This window comes from Onychomys torridus, chromosome 6 (genome assembly GCF_903995425.1).
Source record: "Onychomys torridus chromosome 6, mOncTor1.1, whole genome shotgun sequence".
NCBI classification, from domain to species: Eukaryota; Metazoa; Chordata; class Mammalia; order Rodentia; family Cricetidae; genus Onychomys; species Onychomys torridus.
In genome coordinates, this window is record NC_050448.1 from 71,235,879 (window position 1) to 71,250,047 (window position 14,169).

Sequence of the window (14,169 nt, forward strand, 5' to 3'; positions counted from 1 at the left end):
CTGTGGCTCGCCGTGATCGTATAGTGGTTAGTACTCTGCGTTGTGGCCGCAGCAACCTCGGTTCGAATCCGAGTCACGGCACTATCGTCCTTCTGCCCGGCGATCTTTTGCTCCGGTTCTGAGCTCATTTCTAGCCACAGATCTCCCCGCCAGCGCCCCCGGTGCTCTGGGGAGCACTAACACCAAACACTGCTCTCCCCCAAGATCTGGGGTGGGCGACAACACTCCCCGCCCCCCACCCTCTCCTCCCCTCGGTCACCTACAATGGCACGCCAGCGGGCACCCTTACTCTGGGGCCTGCGTGCACTCAGCCGTGTGTTTCCAGCCTCGCCGAGAACATTTTGCACGAAATGGAAATGAACGTCCTCAGACTCATCCCTACAGTCTACAGCGGTTGTCAGCACTCAGAGTTCCCCTGCTTCGTATTTGTGTACTAACAGAAGTACTGGAGCATCTTACAATAATGGTTTTTAAAAGTCAACATCTGGACCAAGTCACTGTGAATTCCCCTCATCCCAGCAAGGTCCGGGAGTGGGTAGAGAGGAAGCGGGGACAGGGAGAGGGAGCCATGGTGCACCTACGAAGGTCAGAGGACAGTTTTCATGGTGCAGAGCGAGTCCTTTCATCCACCTTAAAAAGTGAGCGTCCAAGGCTGACTTAAAGCTAGAATTCCTGATCCTCCTGCCTAGGACCCTTGGTAGGATACAGACATTAGCCCACAGGCCAGGCAGCGTTTTATTCCTTGATAGTAACATGAACAAAGGTATCTCCTCTGCCCCCTCCTGGCTTTCCCCACCCCTCATAGCTCTCCTGCCTTGCGAGTCTGTCCACTTTCACGTTATTATCACTCCCTCTTTGGTGTCCTTTCTGGTTTGGAGTGTGTCTTCGTCAGTGTTCTATTGCTGTGAAGAGATGCCATGACCACGTGAACTCTTACAAAGGAAAACATTTAAACTCTGAAACATTTAAACTCACACTTCAGAGGTTTAGTCCATTATCATCATGGTGGGATATGGCGGCATGCAGGCAGACAGGGTGCTGGAGAAGGAGCTGAGACTTCTACATCTGGATCCTCAGGCAGCAGGAAGAGAGAGTGAGCCACTGGGCCTAGCTTGAGCTTCTGAGACCTCAAAGCCCACCCCAGGTGACACAATTTCTCCAGCAAGGCCACACCTCCTAATAATGCCACTCCCTAGGAGTCTATGGGGTCCACTTTCCTTCAAACCACCACATGTGTCTGTTCCATCACACTGGCGTTCCATCTTGCGGCCTAGAGCGTGCTGAGTACCTGCTGCAACACGGAGCTACTCCTCCATCCTTACTTTGGTCTCACTGATGAGTGTGACCACAGTACATGAACTGTGAGGTGCTTCTGTTTCTATTGTGTGAAGGGTTCTGGAAAGGCTTTCAGGCCCACCAGCCACTCTAAAGTAGAAGAAAGGGCTTGTGGCCCAGAAGACTTCTTCCTTCCTTACAGGAAAGAGTCCTTACTGAAGTGCTAAACTTACCAGATCTCCCACTGTAGCCCCATCTAGCCTTGAAATTCCTGTGTGGCACAGTGAGTGTGGCCTCGATCTTACAGCAATCCTCTAGCCTCAGCATCCCAGACGCTAGGATTATAGCCATGAACCACCACCTCCAGCTAACTTATTTCATTGAAATCATTCTCTGTGTGCCTTTAAAAAATATTTTAAAAGTTATGTCTATGGGGAGTTATGGGGGCATAGATGTGTCTGTACCAGTGAAGGCTATAAGAGGGCATCAATTGTAACCCATCTGAGGCGAGTGCCAAGACCTGAACTTGGGTCCTGTGGAAGAGCAGAATTGCTGGTCCTTCTGCTTCTGCGCACCCCTCCCCCCCAGATCCGGTATTTCAGGCAGACTTCCAAATTCAGCTCCATTTTTTTTGTATACATTTTTCCTAGGTGCTGTTTAGCATATCTTTGCATATCATCATCTCCTTGAAGTACTTTACCACTAGATTTTAAGGTTTGACCTATGACACACATCAAATTAACTTTTGAGTGTGGCTGGGGAATCAAACCCAGGACCACGTACATGCCAGGCAAGCACTATACCACATTAGACCCACAGCCTCAAATTAACATTTATGTTAGCATTCAACAGAAATAAAGTTGATGACATTTTGCTCTCCAACACGGACATTGAGTTAAGTTGTTCCAACCAACATTGTTTATTAAAGCTGGTTTCTTTCCCTCACTGAACTACTAGAGATGAAAACCAATTGATCAAGTAGCTGTGGGTTGGTTTCAACTCTTATTATTCGTCCATTTATGTATTGCCTAGTCTGAAGTGGCTTCCAGTACATCTTTGTTGTTGTTATTGTTTGTTTGTTTTTCGAGACAGGATTTCTCTGTGTAGCTTTGCACCTGTCCTAGAACTCACTCTGTAGCCCAGGTTGGCCTTGAACTCACAGAGATCCACCTAGCACTGCCTCCCGAGTGCTGGGATTAAAGCTGGCAGTGGTGGCGCAGTCCAGTATGTTAAAGTCAAGCAGTTTGTCAGTTTTCTCCAATGGGCATCCCTGGGCATCTCAGCCACACTCCAGGGCAGGCCCCATGCCCAGGAATAGCTGTCCAGCAAAATATGAATCCTCATTTGTTTGTTTTGTTTTGTTCTGACATCCCTTGCCTTATTGTGGTTTTGTTTGTTTGTTTTGAATTTTGGTATTTTGTTTGGAAGAACATGAGAGAGAAAGAACATGAACTTAGGTGGGTGGGGAGGATTTGGGAGGAGTTGTGGAAGGAAAAAACATAATAAAAATATATTGTATGAAAAAATTGTACCATCATGTCTGGCTGTATGATACAGATCAAAATATTCTGAGACCTTACTTTTCCCATTCATTGTGAGCTACTTGCCCTCCAATATGGACTGGTTGTCCCCTGTGGCCAAAAACTCTAGACCTTTAATAAAGAAGAAAATGAAAGTTTTGCAGTCCTTTGATTTTTAGGAAGTTTCTTCATCTCTAAAGTGTGGGGGCACACACGCTGTTTAGGATGTTCTGTTCTGGGTAGATTGCAACAGACTGCGTGTGTCTGCCTCCACTCCAAGTCTGTGTGTTGAAACCCCAACCGATGATGCAAGGGGATTAGGGGGTGGAGTTAGTTCACAATAATTAGATCATGAAGGTGAGATGGCTCTGGGGCTGTGCCCTTGTAGGAGGAGACCCACGGGATTCTCAGACTCTCTTTGCCCTGTGTGAAAAGGAGCCTTTGCCGGAACCCTAGTGGGCCAGGCAGGAACGCACTTACAGCCCAACATGTGAGGCTGTTCGGGTGAATCCTAAGTTGAAATGGAGACCTAAGATGTTGGAGACGCCAGGGATGTAGGCCTACCTCAGGCAAGGACAGGCACCAAGTTGCGGATCAATCTGGTAGCCTGTATGGCTCAGATTCCCATCCTGCTGTCATGTGAAATCTGCTTGCTTTTCTTTCATTTGCTCTTCCCCCTGTCTCCCCTCCCCACCCCACCCGCTGTAGGCTTTGGCAGGCTAATCCCCAGTAAATCTTTCTTCTTTTCTGCCCACAGAGCAGTCGAGTTCGGTGGTTTCTCTGTACCATCGCTTGCATTTACTTCACCCTTTTGGAATGGGGATGTTTAGGGTTTACCATTGTATATTGAAGGTATGTAACGAGAAGAATTGTCTTGAGTCTCAAAAGCGACTGAGCTGCTGAACACTGTTGGAATTGTTGAGACTACGGGACTCCCGCGGTGGAATTGGATGCACTATGAAATGGCTCTTCTGGAGGAAGAGCAGTGTTCTGGTTTGAATGCAAAATATATACCCCCCAGGCTGGTGGGATGGAGCACTTGCTCCGCGTTAAGGGGCTATTCAGAGAGGTTGTCATCTTCGTCGTTGTGGTGTCTGTGGTGTCCGGCCCATCCCGTCCCCTCTCCGTCCCCCCACCCCACCCCAGGATGCGAATAAGCCCGGTGCAAGAGCAGAGCTGCTGTAGCTGCCCTGCCTTCCTCACCGCAGGGCTGTGCACCCTCTGAAGCGGGAACAGAAACAAGGGTGCTCTTTTCTCAGGGTGCTCTGTTGGGCATTCTGTCACATCGGTAAGGAAGGGAAGCGGTGCAGAGATACAGAGCAGAGGAAGCATAAGCTAGAATCAGCAAGCTGAAATTAAGGGCTGGATCTGGACACCTGACTTTGGAGGACACTGATGGGCGCACACAGACAGGAAAGTCACTGGAAATAGCAGACAATGTAAGGGCATTTTATAGTTTTCATTTACATGCAATTCTTTTCCCCATTTTTGTAAATACAGCACAGGTGATTTTGATATGTATTAAATATTTGGGTATTTTATTTGTTTGTTTGTTTTTTATGTTTTCCAAGGCAGGGTTTCTCTGTGTGCTCCCGGCTAGTCTGGGATTCATCCTGTAGACCAGGCTGGCCTCAACTCAGAGATCCACCTGCCTCTGTCTCCTGAGTGCTGGAATTAAAAACATGTGCCACCACACCCATCAAGGCAGATATATTTTTGCAATATACTCTTGTATCCCCAATTTTAGATTAAAGAACTCCTAGAAGCAGTAGAGTTGCAAAGTAAAACTCTTTATCACGATGCCGGGCCTACTCACTCTACACTGGAATAGGAGAAGATGGGCGGCAATGTTGGGATACATAGACAATTGATAGGGAATACAGAGATGTTGGGTTCAACCATAGGTCAACCAATCAGGACAGACAAAATGTCCACAAAACCATAAAAGCAGAACTGCCTGTTTACAAAAGAGTTTAAACCAACGGTCAGCCGATTGGAACAGCCGCCTGTTTACAATCTTAAGATTAGGACACACTTGGTGTCATTTGATTAATGTGACAGGTTTGACAACCTCGTGGTGTTTACCATCTCTAAGGTTACAACCCCTCTGTGACAGGTTTTACAAGTCCATGTTTTTGTTATGGGATTGTACACTGTGTGAAGGATGTATTGCTGTGATTGGTGTAATAAAGAGCTGAATGGTCAACAGCTAGGCAGGAGAGGCTAGGCAGGATTTCCCGGGAGAGAAAGGAAGAGAAGGAGGAATCCAGGCATGTGGATTTCACCAGAAGAAGTCAGACACAGGGTACAGAGCAGAGGTAGCTAAGCCACATGGCAGAATATAGATGAAAAGAAACAGGTTAATTTTAGGAGTTAGTGGGACAAGTCTAAGCTAACGACAGGCTTTCCTAATCAATACCAAGTCTCTGTGTCCTTATTTGTCGGCTGGCAGACCTGAGGAGAAAATACAAGTACATGTTTAACAATCCCAAAGGCAAATGTTTTATCTCCTGCTTTAGTTAGAGAGATCCAACGGATCCTTTAACAACCGTGGGTGTGGCCAGATCCAGGTGAGGAACTGAACTTTTAACATGTGGGAAGAAAACAGTTGCTGTCCAAAAAGATTCCCTCTTCTGCCCCTTTTGGACCCAGCACTGGCTCCATTTTAACTCAGTGTGGAGGTTTCCTACACGTGGATATTTATTTAGCTTAAGAATTTTCCTGGACTGGGCGGTGGTGGCACACGCCTGTAATCCCAGCAGCACTCGGGAGGCAGAGGCAGGCAGATCTGTGAGTTCGAGACCAGCCTGGTCTACGGAGCTAGTCCAGGACAGGCTCCAAAGCTACAGAGAAACTCTGTCTCGAAAAACCAAAAAAAAAGAAGAAGAAGAAGAAGAAGAAGAAGAAGAAGAAGAAGAAGAAGAAGAAGAAGAAGAAGAAGAAGAAGAATTTTCCTGGTTGTAATGATTTCTTGGGATGCCTTATGAGATTTGTAAAACCTTAGAGAACTTCCTCTGTACAAGTGTTATATGATCCTGTGTACAGCGGATTCGCTTGTCTGTTTGACTTTAGGAAATACTCTCAGGAAACATTTAGGGCCTCAGGACAACTGCTGCCTTGGTCAATCTGTAAGCCTTGGCACGGCACTTTGAGGCTGCAAAGCCATCCTTGTGTTACCAAGGTCTCCTCAGCTGTAGACATATCTTCTTTTTCTTTTCATGATGATAAGTCTGTCTATAATGGAAGCAGTTCTGCAAATTTAAGTATGATGTATAAACTAAAATTATTTTAAAACAACAACAAAAAATATAGTAGGTTACATCCTTTCTTACTCCAAGAGGGAAGAACCAGAGCACAATTAAATCAAAGCAAAACCAAAAATGTATTTACTTAGTGTGCAAGGTCTGGGATTCATGATCTTTTGTGTTCCAGAGGGTCTGGCTGGGCAGCCCACTTACCCAGTTCTGCTATCCACAGCACAGGCAACTTCTCATAGGTTCTTGTTTGTCTGTTGGCACTACTGAGACACTTCCAGAATCCTTCAAATGACTTAAAAATAAAATCTAAATAGTGGTCTCATGGGGCTGTTCACTGTCCACTGTCAGTGCTGCGGGTGTGAAAAGCATACTTACCTGGCAGAGCAGACACCGTAAATCAGGAAGGTGGCTTTTCCAGGGTGAGGATCACCCATTGCACTCAGGTTGTGCTGACCCCTGCGATTTCCCTAAATGCAAGAACTAGACTTTGAGAAACTGGAATGCATAATTTGTCAGCGGCAGACTGTGTTCGTGCTCTCCCTGATATACATGAGGTTGTTAATGACAGACTTCAAAAATTACATTTCCTTTCCTCTGGAAACCTCCAGGTTTTGTTTGTTTGTTTGTTGTTTTGTTTTTTCCCCTTGTTTCTGTGTACGTTGTAGCTTTGTTCGTGGCTGTGTGTAACAGACAGAATGCATGCATATTCATTACTTTAATTTCCTATAGTTCTACTTATTGGTTCCTTTACACAACCCAGGCCGGTGAAAAATGGTTAGGGGGAAAAAAAAGTGGTGACTGTCTAGTGATACGTTCTTCTCACAGAAATTACTTTCCACAACTGATTAACAGACAGCAACAAGAAGTGAGCTCAGAAATATGGTGCCTCTCTGTTGTTCTGGCTTTTCCAGTGCTAGGTACTGAACACTTAAACTTATTTAAGGCCCTTCAAACCTTGAAAGAGTCTCTTGTCCCCTCTCTGGTCTGAGTAGTGGTCTGGTTCCTAGTCTCCAGTTCTTAGAGATGACAGTCTAGTCAGCTGTAAATGAGTAGGAAGAGCTGTAAGATTTGAAGTCTGGAGCTTTCGTGAAACCACAGAGAGCATTTGGGGTCAAGCAACTCAAAGTTTGGTTTGAATTTCTTCCTTGGCTCTGTGCTTTTAACATGCCTCAAACCTGCATTTAGTTGCCAGACAATCCTTCTCAATAGATGTTTTGAATAGTTGAGTCAGTGGCAATTGAAAGGACAGGGATGTGCAAACCAGCCTCAGCAGTTTCGGGGGTCCGAAGGACGGGATACCTGGAAGGTGCAGTAACTCAGAGACATGCTCATGCAAACTGACAGGTCACTTCTGGCTTCTGCAGTTGCTAAGTAGCTTCGGCTACAGCTTCTGCTTTTGCCCTGATAACCTCAGTCTTTTATTATCATGAGCAAGGTGAAACAGAAAGAAAAGGGGAAATCATTACAGGGTGTTCTCATAATTCCAAAGGTTATTCTTAGAAAATCACCAATATATTCTTCATCATCTTTGATTAAACACAGGAACTATCCCAGGCTTAACACCAAAGCAAGCATAATCTATTTTTATTATTGATTATACAGTCTTCTGAGCACTTGACCCAGAGGCTAGCAACATGCAATTTTGCCAAAAAGGTAAAAATAAGAACAGTGGTCAATGCACCAGACAGTCATTTCCTTCTCACACAGCCTGCTCCGACCTCAAGACCCCTGTAGCCACCTAAGTTCCTCCTCAGTCCTCTGCAAACACCAAGCCCCATGACCGGTGGGCCACAATGACCTCAGACAAGAAATCTGTCCTGGCAAATCAAAACTTTTGTCCTTCTTATCCCAACAATCCCAAGGAAGACCTGATCCAATTTTCAGATCTTCCATGAAAAGAAGCTCACCTTTCCTAGCAGCTCTTTTCAATCTAGGAACCCAGTAAAGCTTGCAGCAATCACTCCAACCATTGCCATTGTCTCCACACTCCTTCAGGAGGAATACAAATATCTGGATTAAAATTGCCATCTCCCTTTCTTGGTGGAGTCCACCATTTTCCTCCTGTTCTAGGTTCCCACACTTCTTGTTTGTCATCCCATCCAAGTGTTACTCCATCCACGGTCTTCAGCCAAAGCCCCTTAGGGTCTCAAGTTTTACACAATGTCCTTGGAATATCCTCAGAAACTGAATTATTAATCATGGCCAATTTGAATCCAGTGTGTTGATACACATCATACCATGTGCTATAGTTGATCATAGGCTTGGTACAGTTTACCCAAGCCTGAAAAGCTTCCCCAGGCTGCAGGTTCTTTCCCACGACCTGCATAACTGCCTTGACCCCAGCCTGGGTGATCATCTCTGTATAATTTCCCGTGAAATTTACTTCACTCCTTTCCTGCATCACAGAAATCACCATTGATCTAGGAACACAGAACATGAAGATCAGATAGAAGAAAAACACTAGCATTACAAGAAGTAATTATATGGAGGAGAACATGACAAGTGCATGCCATAAAGCATGACCTCGAGCCCCGTAGGCATTTCTGCCTTGGCCCTCTAGGGGCACTCTAAGCAGAAGATCTGGAGGGGAACACACGGAGGGTTGATGGCCCACAATCTCAGGTCCCTCACCTCCAATCTCTGCTGGCAGCACGTCAGCCATCTTATATGAGATCCCTGGCACAGGGAAACAGTTGCTAGGAAACAATTTCTCGCTTATTTTTTGTTTTCTCTCCAGACCTATGCCATTAACTTTTTTTCTTTGAAATCCAACCTTACAATCTTCATGACAAATCAACCTAGAGCTGGATCACTTACTTGGCCTTTTCTCTTCTTGTTTCCTCCCATTCAAAGTTCTTGCATAACAAACATCCTCTTGGGTCTGCTGTCCGGCTCTGGGCACACTCTTCTTTGGAGGCGTGTATAGATATAGTTAAGGAAAATACATTCAGTCAGCCACTGTAGGTTCCCTGCAGAAAGACACTAATCCTCACCCTTCTAGTACTCTGTCACTTTGTGGGGCTGGTGCTCACCCAGTTCTTGCAGAAAGTCTGGTGAGTTTTAGGAAAGTTCAGGTGCACTATCCAGTCAGGAAACTGTTACATTTCTGTAAAGATGCTATCATTTGTGTGTCTGTTATAAGCAGGATAACTACAGTGGTTCTGAGTATTCTTAGGAGCCAGGATGGCTAAATTCATATTCAGTGTTTCATGTCCAATTTCATAAGCTGCCTGACCTTGAACCAAAGGTTATGTCAAGTCCCTGTTCCTTTTCCTTAATTTCCCTTCCCAGGCATCCTGGGCTTACAAGTCCCTGTAGGTGGACTTTTCCATACTGCCAGCCAGTTCCCATATAATCTCACAGAAACTTATGATTAATTATAAATGCTCAGCCAATAGCTTAGGCTTGTTTCCAGCTGTCTCTTACAATTTAAATCAACCCATTTCTATTACTCTCTATGCTACCCCAAGGCTCGATTCTCTCATCTCTGAGCTTCCCATGTTGTTTCGTTTGCACCTGGCTCACGACTCCTCAGTCTCCTCCCTTCTTCCCAGCACCCTCTCTCTGCCCCCAAATCCCACCTCTCAGCCAATCAGCTTCTTATTAACAACGAGAGCAACACATTTTCACATTGTACAGAAGGATTATTCCACCGCATATTTGTCTAATAAGAAAGGGAGGTTTGGAAGACATACAGAGAGGACCGGCCACACTAGTGGAAGTCCACAAACTGTAGACTAGTGGCTGTGGAGCCCCCATGGGACTGGACTAGGCCCTCTGGATATGGAAGACAGTTGTTTGGCTCAAACTGTTTGGGGGGCACCCAGGCAGGGTTATCGGGGTCTGTCCCTGGTACATGGGCAGGGTTTTGGGAGTCTGGTGCCTGTGATGTGATGCCTTACTGTAGTAGGAATCTTAAAAGGTCTTATTAATGAAATCAAACCTGAGGCCAGTTATTGGGGTGAATGCTGGAAGATCAGAGAAGCAGAACAGGCCACAATTTCCTCACCTTGGTAGTTCCTCAGGTTGGTAGTTTCCTCAGGCTGGAAGCTTCTGAGTCCTCCTCCACATGAATCTCCCTTGAACTGTGTTGCTCCAAAGCCTGAACGCTTAACCAACCAAATACTTAACTAACTACATGCTTTACTCCTCTAGTTCCTGGTCCTCACGCCTTATATACCTCTCTCTTTCTGCCCCCACTCCCTGGGATTAAAGGTTGGGTTTCTGGGATTAAAGGTGTGGATCACCATGCTTAGCTGTTTCTAAAGTGGCCTTGAACACACAGAGATCCACTTGGCTCTGCCTCCCAAGTGCTGGGATTAAAGGTGAGCACCACCACCGCCCATCTCCTGCTCTGGCTTGCTCTGATCCATTTTCTAGCCACCATTTTTGGCTTTGTTCTAGTGGCTGTCTGCTCTCTGACCCCAGATAAGTTTATTTCAGGCAACACAATACCTTACACAGCCTTGGTGCAATGGGAAGGGGCTTGGACCTGCCTAGGCTCAGTGTGCTGGGCTCTGATGACTCACCATGGGAGACCTTGATTTGAGAGATGTGGGGATGTGGGGTGGTTTGGGAGGGAGGGCTGGGGGGGTGGGAGGAGGGAGGAGGGGTATCCGTGGGTGGTATGTGGAGTGAATAGAAGTTTTCTTAATAAAGAAAAATGAAAAATTTTTTTTTGTTTTTTGAGACAGGGTTTCCCTGTGTAGCTTTGCACCTTTCCTGGAACTCACTTGGTAGCCCAGGCTGGCCTTGAACTCACAGAGATCCGTCTGGCTCTGCCTCTGGAGTGCTGGGATTAAAGGTAAGTGCCACCATCATCCGGCTCAGAAAAAAAAAAAAATATTTTAAACAGCAGTGAAAACAGGAAAAAATGAAAGAAAGGTTTTTACTTTAACATAGTAAAATTATATACAACAAATGTAAGTATCAAGCAAGATTTACAGTTACAATTCCAATCTATTTGTATTTGCAAATTTAGAAAATATATTCTATTATTTATCTTATATTTGTGAGCTCAAACAAAGAAAAGCAAACTAAGAAACAAAAACTAAAAACCCTTCATAAGCACAGGGACTATTTAGTGTTTTCCTTAGTTATGTTAAAAAGTAGATTTGAGCTGGGCAGTGGTGGTACATGCCTGTAATCCCAGCACTCAGGAGGCAGAGACAGGTGGATCTCTGTGAGTTCGAGGCCAGTCTGGTCTACAAAGCGAGTCCCAGGACAGCCTCCAAAGCTACAGAGAAACCCTGTCTCAAAAAAAACCAAAAAAAAAAAAAAAAAAAAAAAAAAAAAAAAAAGTAAATTTGTACTGTGGGCCGCAGGAATATATCATATGAACTCAGCTGGTTATGGCAAAGTCACTACCTGGAGGGATCAGGGAATTCCTCCAGAGGAAGCCAAATCCCAAGGAGTTTTTGGTGTTACATGGCTTGTTACATATCAGCTGTATTCTGTTATAAAAATCATGTGTGCCTTCATAGTTTTCCCAACTGACTTTTCCCTAAGAAGGGCTAACAGTGTGGACTGATCACTCTCTGGACATACACATTCCAGGAATTTGGAGAACAGCCTCAGGAAAGGCTTTCTCTGGAATCAGATATCTCCCTTAGCCACTTCCAAGGACTACAGGAAGCACCGCCCAGGTGGGTGCCCAACTTTCAAGGACTAAAAGTGATAGCAGCCCACATACAAGTCTCCTGACTTAAGGTAAATTCCACAAGGAGACACCGCCCAGGTGGGTGCCTAGCTTCCGAGGACTAACAATAGCAGCCCATGTGCAAGTCTCCTGACTTAAGGTAAATTCCACAGGGGGACACCGCCTAGGTCAGGTGGTCATTAAGTAATAACTCGGACCCTCCCTTTTTATACCGGGACTTCCAGGGCACGAGACAGAGAAGAGAAAAGAGAATGGAAGAACTAGATAGGTCGGAACTTGAGAGGAACAAACCAAGATGGGGAAGAACTAGACTGAAGGGCTAGAAGAGAGTACTAGAGGAATGAGATGGAAGATGAGGAAGAGCCAGATGAGAGAGAAGGAGATAGGAGAGGGATAGGGGAAAGAACTAGATGGATGAGAACCTAGAAGGACAGAACTAGATGAAGGAATTAAGACAGAACCTAGAGGGGACAATAGTTAAATATAGAGAGAAATCAGGCAAGAAAGGAGCTAGACATGAAAGCAGAATACAAGCTGTGTAGAGAGAACTATCACAGAGTAATAAAGTGTATGAACTAAGGAGTTTGGTGTACATAGATTCATTTCTTTTCATCAAAGATTAATTATCAGCTGGTTGTAGATTCTTCCCGGACCCTGGGAGGGGACTATCGAGGGGCTGGACCCCCATAGTCCCAGATAAATTTGATTTAAAAAAAAAAAAAGCTTACAGATGGGAAATTTACAGAGAGTCTGATCCTGTATGTTACTTGTGTTGCCTTTAGATTTTCTGATTGCTGATGAAGGAACCACAGCTGCTAAGACACACAAGATTATGAAAACTGCTGGATTAATACACTTCAAAAATTCTTGACTTCAAAACGGGAGTCAAAAGGTGTATTACTTTGGGGAAGAGGTTATGCTTTTATTTCCACAGGAAATGATAGCCTGTGAATTCATTCCAGGTTGATGTGGATCAGGTTTTATTAGGTAAGACCCCATGAAAATCCTGGTTACAGACATATAGAAATAAACCTAAAAAAGGCTACAAGACATGTAACATATATTTTACCTGCTCAAACATAATACAAAATCATCTTTGGCTAACTTGGGTGTAACACACAGTCTATACTTGTATTAATGCAGATATGTATGTTACCTTTAAAGTTTATATATTTTCAAGAGGACCAGACACCAAGAAAAACAGATAGCCTAAATGATCCAACATCTCAGAGCACTTCTCCTGTGACTCTCTGTGCCCCTCTGTCTCTGTGGCTCTCTGTCCTGTGCCCCTCTGCTCTGTGCCCCTCTGTTCCTCTGTGGCTCTCTGTCTTCTTGCCCTCTGCTGTGGAACTCTCTGTCTCTGTGCCCCTCTGTCTCTGTGGCTCTCTGTCTCTGTGCCCCTCTGTCTCTGTGCCCCTCTGTCTCTGTGGCTCTCTGTCTCTGTGGCTCTCTGTCTCTGTGCCCCTCTGTCTCTGTGGCTCTCTGTCTCTGTGCCCCTCTGTCTCTGTGCCCCTCTGTCTCTGTGCCCCTCTGTCTCTGTGGCTCTCTGTCTCTGTGCCCCTCTGTCTCTGTGGCTCTCTGTCTCTGTGCCCCTCTGTCTCTGTGCCCCTCTGTCTCTGTGCCCCTCTGTCTCTGTGGCTCTCTGTCTCTGTGGCTCTCTGTCTCTGTGCCCCTCTGTCTCTGTGCCCCTCTGTCTCTGTGCCCCTCTGTCTCTGTGCCCCTCTGTCTCTGTGCCCCTCTGTCTCTGTGCCCCTCTGTCTCTGTGGCTCTCTTCCTCCTCCGTCTTTAGGTCCCTTTTCTCTCTCTAGTGTCTCTGTTCACCGCTCTCGGAGTCAGCTGCCGTCTCTCTCTATCTATGACTTGCTCCCATCTGGCCCACTGCAAGAGTCCATGTGATGACCACTGGTTGGGTCCCTAAAAATCTTCCTTCCTGTTTGGGAACCTGCTTCATGTACCACAAAACCAAGAACATAAGGGGACAGAGTCCCAGGACCAGATGTTCCTGCTCTAGTCCTGAATCTCCGCCTGTCCTACTGAGCTCTTCTCCTTACTGTATGTAGCTGGATTTTTCTCAGGGCTTCCAGCTCACAAAAAACAATATGGAGACTTTTTGTTAATTACAAAAGTTTGGCCTTAACTTAGGCTTGTCCCCAGCTAATTCTTATGGCTTAAATTAACCAGTTTCTATCAATCAAAATTCTATCATGTGGCGTTACCGAAACCTTGCACCTCCTGTCTCTTCTCCACGCCTCCATCTCTCTCAGCTCCAGCAGTGCTTGGACTTCGTGGGTATGCCCGATAGAGCCTTTTCAGACAAGATTCACTGAGGTAGGAAACAGGCCTTCAAATTGGATGGAGTTTTCCAACACAGGGTGTAGGGATAAAATGTCCCAAAGAAAAGCAGCGTAAAAAGCACCCGCCTGCTTGCACTTCCGCCCTACCAATATTTGTCTAATAC

The 14,169-nt window shown here is 45.6% G+C and overlaps 1 non-coding gene and 1 pseudogene across 1 annotated transcript; both read left to right on the forward strand.

Moving 5' to 3' along the window:
• Positions 1–9: 9 nt before the first annotated feature.
• On the forward strand, positions 10–81 carry Trnah-gug. The gene has a single exon. It is a non-coding gene; the product is annotated as a tRNA-His (tRNA).
• Positions 82–6,419: 6,338 nt separating this feature from the next.
• On the forward strand, positions 6,420–6,596 carry LOC118586481 (annotated as a pseudogene).
• Positions 6,597–14,169: the final 7,573 nt, after the last annotated feature.